Below are 8,484 nucleotides of genomic sequence, written 5' to 3'. Positions count from 1 at the left end.
GAATTAATCAAAGGCAGTATTAGGGCCACTTTGGAGGAAAAGGTAAGAGAAATTATATAGCTAACTAATATGCAAATACATAAACTAGATAATATATCAAATGTATTTAAAACTGATTTCCTTACTGCAGTTTTGTTTTGTTTTCTTTTAAAATTGGAGTAAAATTTGGTTAGACTCAAAAGCTTAAACATTAATGTTGTAAAATGATAAGCAAGTTAGAACATTCAGACCACAGTTATGATGCAAGACCTCAAGTCAGTAATAGGTGCTCCTGGCAGAAGCACTGCAATTGCCAAACTAAGACATGCTTATGGCAAGTTCCCTTCACTCTGTTTCTGGAACATTTCCCCTCTTTTATTGAATTTATTGGGGTGACACTAGTTAACAAAATTATGCAGATTCAGGTGCACAATTCCACAACACATCATCTCTACACTGTATTGTGTGTTCACCACACCAAGTCAAGTCTCTTTCCATCACCATTTTTCCCCCCAATACTCTCCTCCCCTCAACCCGCCCCCCCCGACAATCACCAAACTGTTGTCTGTGTCTATGAGTTTTTTCTTTTTTTTTCTTTTTTTGTTCAAGCCCTTCACACCTCCCACCCAGCCCCCCAACCATTTCTCCCAACAGCTGTCAGCCTGCTCTCTATCTATGAGTCTGTTTCTATCTTGCTTGTTAGTTCAGTTTGTTCATTAAATTCCACATATGAGGGAAACCATATGGCATATATCTTTCTCTGACTGGCTTATTTCACTTAGCATAATGCTCTCCAGGTCCCTCCCATGCTGTATCAAAGGGTAAGATTTCCTTCTTTTGTACAGCTGCATAGTATTCCACTGTGTAAATGTACCACAGCTTTCTTATCCACTCATCTACTGATGGGCACTTGGCTATTGTAAATAATGCTGCAATGAACACAAGGGTCTTCTTTTAAATGTGTACTCTTTGGAAAAAAAATCAGGAGAAACATAATTTCCTTCAGTGACTTATTTCATCCTGTTGTCTTGGTTTTGAATTGTATTTTGGAGAAGAAAAATCATTTTCTTTGATACTGGAACTCCTTTTTAAAAGGCTGATTTCAGGGCTGTGGGCTAATTTTCATTTTCTTTTCTAACAATATTTTTTTAACATTTAAAGGATATAGGGTTTTCTAAGTTCAGAAGTTTGAAATTTTTTTAGAAGATGCATCCTTAATCAACTACATCTCTTTGGATTTTGGCAGGAGATGTGTGCCCCAGGTTGCGTCAGCTACCATGGGGCCACCTCTTGGTCCTGGAGAAGGTGAAGGTAATCATGCTAACACACACAGTTGCTGTGACAGACAGAAATGGAAAGATATTGCCTTGCAGAAATTTCTTCTGATTTATAAAATTCTCATTCTACACAAGATCAAATTAGCCATTTAAAAACCGGGTGTGTTTTTAAGCTATTGTTTATATCAGGCATGGAGAATAGTTTATAGAAATAGAATGGTCTATTATAAAGGTTAATCAGATCATGTTACTCCCCTGCTTAAAAGGGTCACATGATCTGCTTCTGACACCCCACCTCCACCTCATCTCTTGCCAGTTTTTCTCTTATTGCCCAAGCCTTAGCCACACTGGTCTTCTTGCTGAGACACCAACCTCATTCTCACTCTCAGCCCTTTTATTGTTTCACACGTCAGGCACATTCTTTCTTTGGTTGGCTCTGCCTTGTTGTCCGGGGGTCTGCCCAAATACTCCATTCTCACAGAGGCGTCTCTTCCACTGCAGTGCAGTGCCTGGAGGTAAGACTACATTTCCCTTACCCTTGCTGCAGGCTTCCAGTTGTGACTCAGGTTTGGCCATCAGACACACCGTGTGCAGTGTGAGAGGTGAACGTGGGCCAGGAGGAGGCCAGTCTGCTTGTGGTAATGCTGCTGTTTCCACTGGGGTTTCATTTTTCTGTGGCTTCCATAGTAGATGTCCCAATGTCTGTAGCTTATGTACATACCCAGAGGCAGGATGAGGGGCTCCAGGGCGTCCGTGGCCAGGGCCATGGCTCCTGGAGCAGTCCCTTCCGCAGTACAGCTTTGGGAGTTTTCCTGGACACTCAGTCTAGACATTTACTCATGCCTTCCCAGCAATCATAAAACTAAATATCTGGTAAATCACAGTCTTAAACTAGCAAGTAAAAGCTGTTTTCTCCAGTCCTAACCTTAACCAATATTTGTGTCATGCCTACCTTCTCAAGTAGCACTTACTTGCCCTGCCAGTACATTCTGTCCGTTACCCTGCTTATGTTCTTCATCGCACTCACACAGCCTAGAGTGATTAATGTACTTCCTTTTCATACACTAGCTGTCTCCCTCACTAAAATCAGTGTTTTGAGGGTCAGTGCTTTGTATTTTTCCACTGTGCCTATTCATACCCAGAACAATGCCTGGCATATACTAGGTCTCAGTCAATATTTGTTGAATGAACTTATGAGCCAACTCCAGCTTTTGGGTGGCTGCCTAGAGAACTGAGGTAGAAACTAAAGGCTGCAGTGGGGTTCGGTAGAAGAACAGTATTAATCATAAATGGCATTTGTCCTGGGTTGTAGAGCAGCAGGGCCCTATATTGGCCAGGCCTGCCACAGATTCTAATGGAGGCAGTGCATTCATACCTGTGTTTGGAGAATACTTCCAAGTGATTTTCCTTTTTTAAAAATTCTGTTATATTTTGCATATGAGACTAAGTGTAAAGGTTTCTAGTCTCTAGAAATAAATTGCATTTAAAAATTATTAATTTACAAGCTGGATAATTTAGAGTGTATAGAACACTTACCTTTCTTGAACAATCCAAATTAGAGTAATTAAAAGCATAGCAAAATATTGTCTTTCCTTAAAGTATTAGAATTTGTGGTTGGCCAACAAACAAATACATACATGAATATATTAATTTAAAAAATGTGTCCTAAAATTTGGTTTTTTAGATCTGTTTAATCTACACCAATGCGGCTAGCATTTCTTTTATTTTTTAAATGTATTTTTATTTCAGAGAGGAAGGAAGAGGGAAACAGAGAGAAACATCAATGATGAGAGAGAATCATTTTTGGCTGCTTTCTGTACACCCCCTACTAGGGACTGAGCCCACAAACCGGGTATGTGCCCTGACAGAGAATGGAACCATGCACTCCTAGTTCATAGGTCAACGCTCAACCACTGATCCACACCAGCTGGGCAAGCATTTCTTTAATTAAAATGGAATGGAAAAGAATGTAGTATACATAGGAACGGGAAATACTACTTTTTGAAACTTTTGTTTCAGATATAAATACATGTGTCTGATATGTACTAGGTCATAATGAAAATGTTATCTCTTACTAAAGATTGGAGTAACGTCTCCTTGAAAAACACGGAGAGAAAACTGTCTGATCTATAACTCTACCCAGAAGTACTGCTAGGATTGTAAGTTAGGACGTTGTCCATGGAGAGACTTCGCATCGCTTCTTCCCAAACCCTGGGCCTGGAGCTGACACCTGCAGCTGCTCAGTGTTCTCACAGGCGGGAAGGGAGGTGAGAGCAGAGGGTGCCCCTGCGTCGGCTTGAACTAAATGTTCCACCGCAATCTCGTATGCAGGCTGCTCAGTGCAACCTGGAGGAATTGCTATTATCATCATCCCTGTTCCATAAGTAGAGAAAAGGAGCCTTACTCTAATTTTATAATTATTTTTATCGCCCTAAGTATAAAGGAGGAAGAAAGAGTAAGTCTGAGGATTAATCTGAGTCCATTAAACTGTAAGTAAGATGTGACTTCTTGGTTCTCTCCCACTTCTCCTACCTCCAGGGTGAGGCTGGGCACCTTTGCCAAGATGGTAATAAATATTCATTACAGAATGGCCATTGCCACAGGAAGGTCAGTGGTTCCTGGGGCCATGAACTGAGGAGACTGTCAGAGGCAAAGCCCCGGCTGTCCTCTGTTGTCCTTAGAAATTCAGCTCTAGCCCAAAACTTTCCCGTCCTACTCAACCAAACAAACGCTGCAGGCAGTCACCGCCCTCCATCCAAGACAGGTTGGTGTCTACCTGTCTTTATTCAAGCCTCCTTGAGACTTTTACTTCCCATCCCAAACTTTTCAGTCTCACAGGGGACTCTTAAGGGGAGCAATGTTGTAATCTCCAATGAGTTACACCGCAGTGGTTCTCAACCTTCTGGCCCTTTAAATACAGTTCCTCCTGTGGTGACCCAACCATAAAATTATTTTCATTGCTACTTCATAACTGTAATGTTGCTACTGTTATGAATCGTAATGTAAATATCTGATATGCAGGATGGTCTTAGGCGACCCCTGTGAAAGGGTTGTTCGACCGCCAAAGGGGTCGCAACCCACCGGTTGAGAACCGCTGAGTTATGGTATTACAGTGAGTTAAAATTAGCAGGAGGCAGTCCACATAAGACTGTGGGCTCGGAATCCCGGCTGTACCTCGTCTGCCCTTGGGAATGTTACGACACGTCTGAGCCTTGCTGTCTCATCTGGAACATGGGGGTGGTGGGAGTGTCTATCTCATGTCTTATACCTTTTGTTTGTCTGAGATAATTCATTAAAAAAGCACTCAGGGCTCTGTAAATATGTTTGCTGTGGGGCTGCTGCCCATAAATTCTGAATTTCCCTGCCCCGAAACTGCCAGATTAATGAGTTCCACAAACATTTTCTGAGGATCTGCTGCTCACCGGATGCAGTGGGAATATAGGAAAAGGCATCAGGGAGCATATAGTCCTCTGCACTTGACCCATGAGCACAGCAGCATAACTGGCAGTGCTGTTGTGAGTGAGAATGAGGAGGTTTAAGAGAGTGAACTTTGAGGTGTGTGTATGTGTGTGTTTTTAATGTTTCCTTGCTACTCTCTCTGTCTCTCTAAATAACAATGAACTTAAATCCTTTTTACCGGAACCCATTTTATCAGTAAAGTCTTTCCTGATAGGTGAAACTATTAAGAAAGCATATAGTACTCAGAAGATTGTTTAGTTGGTGTGGCCACAGGACAAGGGAGTTAGAAGAACTGAATATTTAATGTCACTGAGCTAAGGCAGTTTGATGTAGCCGTTCCCAGTGGGGGTGACTTTGCCAGTGGACAGCAAACCTCCAAGCTCCTTAGCTGCAGCTTCTGTATCCATCTCCATGCCAGGAGATTGTCAATTGGATCAAAAATATATCCAAGCCTGTTAGCTAAGAGCTCTTCTCCCCCAGCCTGGGCATGGAGGGGCACTGCCTGGGCTCTAGTGTATGGCTTTTTCGCTGCTCTTCTTTAACTGACAAATGGCTGGCAATGAGTGTTTCTTTAGATATTGTAACGTGTTCAGTGAGGTTAAAATGAATCCTTCTAGTTCATTGACCTGTCCTGTTTCTTTGAACTATTGTGTGGTTATGTAATAGATAATTATGATACAAAAATTAGGAAATACAAATAAGCAAAACAAGAGAAAACATTTTTTCCACACTAGCATTTTGCAGACTAGCATGACATTGTGTATTTATTAAATAGCTTTTCTATGGAACAAACAACCCCAAGATCTCAATGATTTAAATCGAGGATTAATTTCCCTTTCCAATTACATATGGGTGGTTGTGGGGTGGCCATGGCCAAGCTCAGCTCTGCTCCAAGTGTCTTCTCATTTGGAGATCCAGCCTGAAGGAGCCGTCCCTCTGTGTTCAAGCCCATTCTTGTGACAGAAAGGGCAGGAGAGCCTGCGCCCAGCCACACAGTGCACTTAAAGCTCCCACTGTAATGTGACATAGATCATATCCACGCAGATTCTGTTGGCAGAGCAAGTCACATGGCCATGGCTAATGGTAATGGAGTAGGAAGGCGTCCTTTGGGAAGCTTAGGAGTAGGGTGCATAGGAGGTATTTGTGAAAAATAATGCAATTTAGGGTCATTTTGGTCACAAATATTCCCTTTCTCCACAATGTGCACAATAATACAACAACCATACACAAAATACACCCGCCCCCAAAGATGAGTCAGCCAAGCAGCGTATGTTGAGTTCTTTAGAACTTGAACGATACAACTATAAATTAGGGGTGGGAATGTCCAGCCCGCGAGCCATTCAAAGCCCACAAAGTCATTGTTCTGACCCTGCCAAGGCACCTGCAAGCAGGACTCGAAATTCAATCAGTCTGGGAGCTTTTTTCATAGCAACATAAATTTATATTAAGCGAAGGATGTCATACATATCCAAATGGCCCTTGGCAGAAAAACATGTTCCCCACCCCTGCTATAAATGAACACAAATTTAAGTGATCAAAGTCTGCTTTTTCCTCAGTTCATATACTAAAACTTTATGTAACATATATTTCAATAGAATTTTAATGCTTGCACTGTATTTTATTATGCATACCATAAGTTACTTAACCAGACCTTCATTAGTAGACATTTTAATTGTTTTTAATTTTTGCTGTTTTAATACACTGTTTAAACATTTAAAAAAATTTTCTTCAGTTATTTTCTTAGGAATTACTGAGGCAAAGGATAAATGCATATTATTAATGCTTTTTATTTGTATTACAAATTGTCCTCCAGAAAGGCTATTGGGTACTATTTTTGAACCAGTTTGACATGTGAGGATAGTATCTCATTGTCTCATTTTCTAGTGTTAGTTAACTTTACTATGTTTATTGAATACTAGTATTTTTTCATTTTTGAATTGCCTGTTTATTACTTTTTTCTAATTTTTTAAATTGGGACTTTCATCTTTTTTTCTTTTTTTTTCTAAAGATTTACATATGTCTCCTTTTTCACCCATTGATAACCTCCACCCTCCCATCCCCTAGGGCAGTGGTCGGCAAACTGCAGCTCAGCAAACCGCGCACGAGCCACATGCAGCTCTTTGGCCCCTTGAGTGTGGCTCTTCCACAAAATACCGACTTCTGCGCATGGGCCACGAAGTTTCAATCGCACTGTACATGCGCACCCGCACGTGGTGTTTTGTGGAAGAGCCACACTCAAGAAGAGCCACTCTCAAGGGGCCAAAGAGCCGCATGTGGCTCCCGAGACGCCATTTGCCTACCATGGCTAGGGCAAGCCCCCACTGCCCCAGTGTCTGTGTCCATTGGTTATGCTAATATGCATGCTTACAAGTCCTTTGGTTGCTCTCTAAGCCCCTCCCCTCTGTGACTTTCATCTTTTTCCTATTGCAGTGATGTCTAACCTTTTGAGCTTGGCGTGTCAGCATTTTGAAAAACCCTAACTTAACTCTGGTGCCGTGTCACATATAGAAATTTTTTGATATTTGCAACCACAGTAAAACAAAGATTTATATTTTTTATATTTATTTAATATATTTAAATGCCATTTAACAAAGAAAAATCAACCAAAAATATGAGTTCGCGTGTCACCTCTGACACGCGTGTCATAGGTTCGCCATCACTGTGGACCTAATGAGTCTTGAAAATTTGTATTTTAGGGATTTTTTTACCCTTGTTATATATGCTGCTTATATTTTTTTCTAACTTGCCTTTTAAGTGCATGCATGTTATTTTTTAAACTTTTAGTTTTTAAGTCTTAAGCAAGGGAAAGGCATTCTGAATATATATTGTACGAAGGCTGAATGAGGTAGAGAGGAGAGAATGAAAGCAAGGACTAGATAGGAGGTCTCTGGGTTCTTGGCAGGACTGGGCTGGAAGCTCAAAGAGCAGGAAGCATCAAGCTTCTCTTACTTTTCTTTCCACTCAGTGTTTCAGGTTCCCACTCTCAGAACTCATGTTCTCAGAAATGCCCTCTCAAACAGGGAAATTCTTCATTTTCAGTCTTGTAAGAGAAAAAGAAATGTTTGGAATAAAGCAAATGGTCTTTATTTCAGTGACGGTAAAGTTCATGTTTGAAGAGAAGACAAATTGTTTTCAATTGGGAAGCAACATTTAGGTACATTATGCTTTGCCTTGGTTTTTGCTTTATCATCTTTTTGGCATCTTTGTTTTATATCTTACCTGCCAGAAGGTTTCTTTTTGATGAATCAGCTGCTTTTTAAAGTCAGCGCCACAGTTTTAGGAACAAACCAGTGATGTTGCAGTATTTTTAGGGTTAAAAGCATTTTGATTAAAGTGAAATTTGTTGCTACACTTCAGGCCAAATTCTGAAAATGAATGCTTTGAGATACAGTTGCATTCATTTCTATTCATGTACTTTTCAAATGCCAGCTTACTTACTAATTTTCAGGCTTAGTATTACATATTCTCATTAGAAACAAACTCATTTTACTTTATATTTTTTTTAAAAAAAACACCCTGAAAATTAGCAACTGGCCTTTTAGAAATAGCATCCATTGTGCTCTAATCACTCAGTCTTCTGTGGAAGTCATTTCCATGTTATTTATTTTAACTAAAAATTCCACTTCCAAGGGAATTCTCTATGTGGGAGTGTGTTTTCTGTGGGGGGTTATTTACACCAACAAAAATGACACATTGTTCACTCTTATTCTTAAAGTTTGTTTTAAACTGGTTCTTGAAATTTAAATGCTTACCCCCCCCCCCCCCCCCC

General features: G+C 40.5%; 1 protein-coding gene and 1 long non-coding RNA gene across 9 annotated transcripts in view; both read left to right on the top strand.

Annotated features, from left to right (window-relative positions):
* The window catches only part of LOC107183368, a 17,404-nt gene extending 12,482 nt beyond the window's left edge, over nt 1-4,922 (top strand). Inside the window, exon 3 of the long non-coding RNA XR_001514154.1 lies at nt 4,912-4,922. This is a non-coding gene — a long non-coding RNA (uncharacterized LOC107183368). The remainder of the gene's footprint in view (nt 1-4,911) is intronic.
* Nucleotides 1-8,484, top strand: part of PSD3 (pleckstrin and Sec7 domain containing 3) — a 432,295-nt gene that overhangs the window by 286,840 nt on the left and 136,971 nt on the right. The gene's annotated exons all lie outside the window — the stretch shown is intronic.

The sequence above is a fragment of the Myotis davidii genome, unplaced genomic scaffold (assembly GCF_000327345.1).
Source record: "Myotis davidii unplaced genomic scaffold, ASM32734v1 scaffold93, whole genome shotgun sequence".
Classification (NCBI taxonomy): Eukaryota; Metazoa; Chordata; class Mammalia; order Chiroptera; family Vespertilionidae; genus Myotis; species Myotis davidii.
Note: the sequence above shows the minus strand (reverse complement) of the source record. Positions and strands in the feature narration are given on the sequence as shown.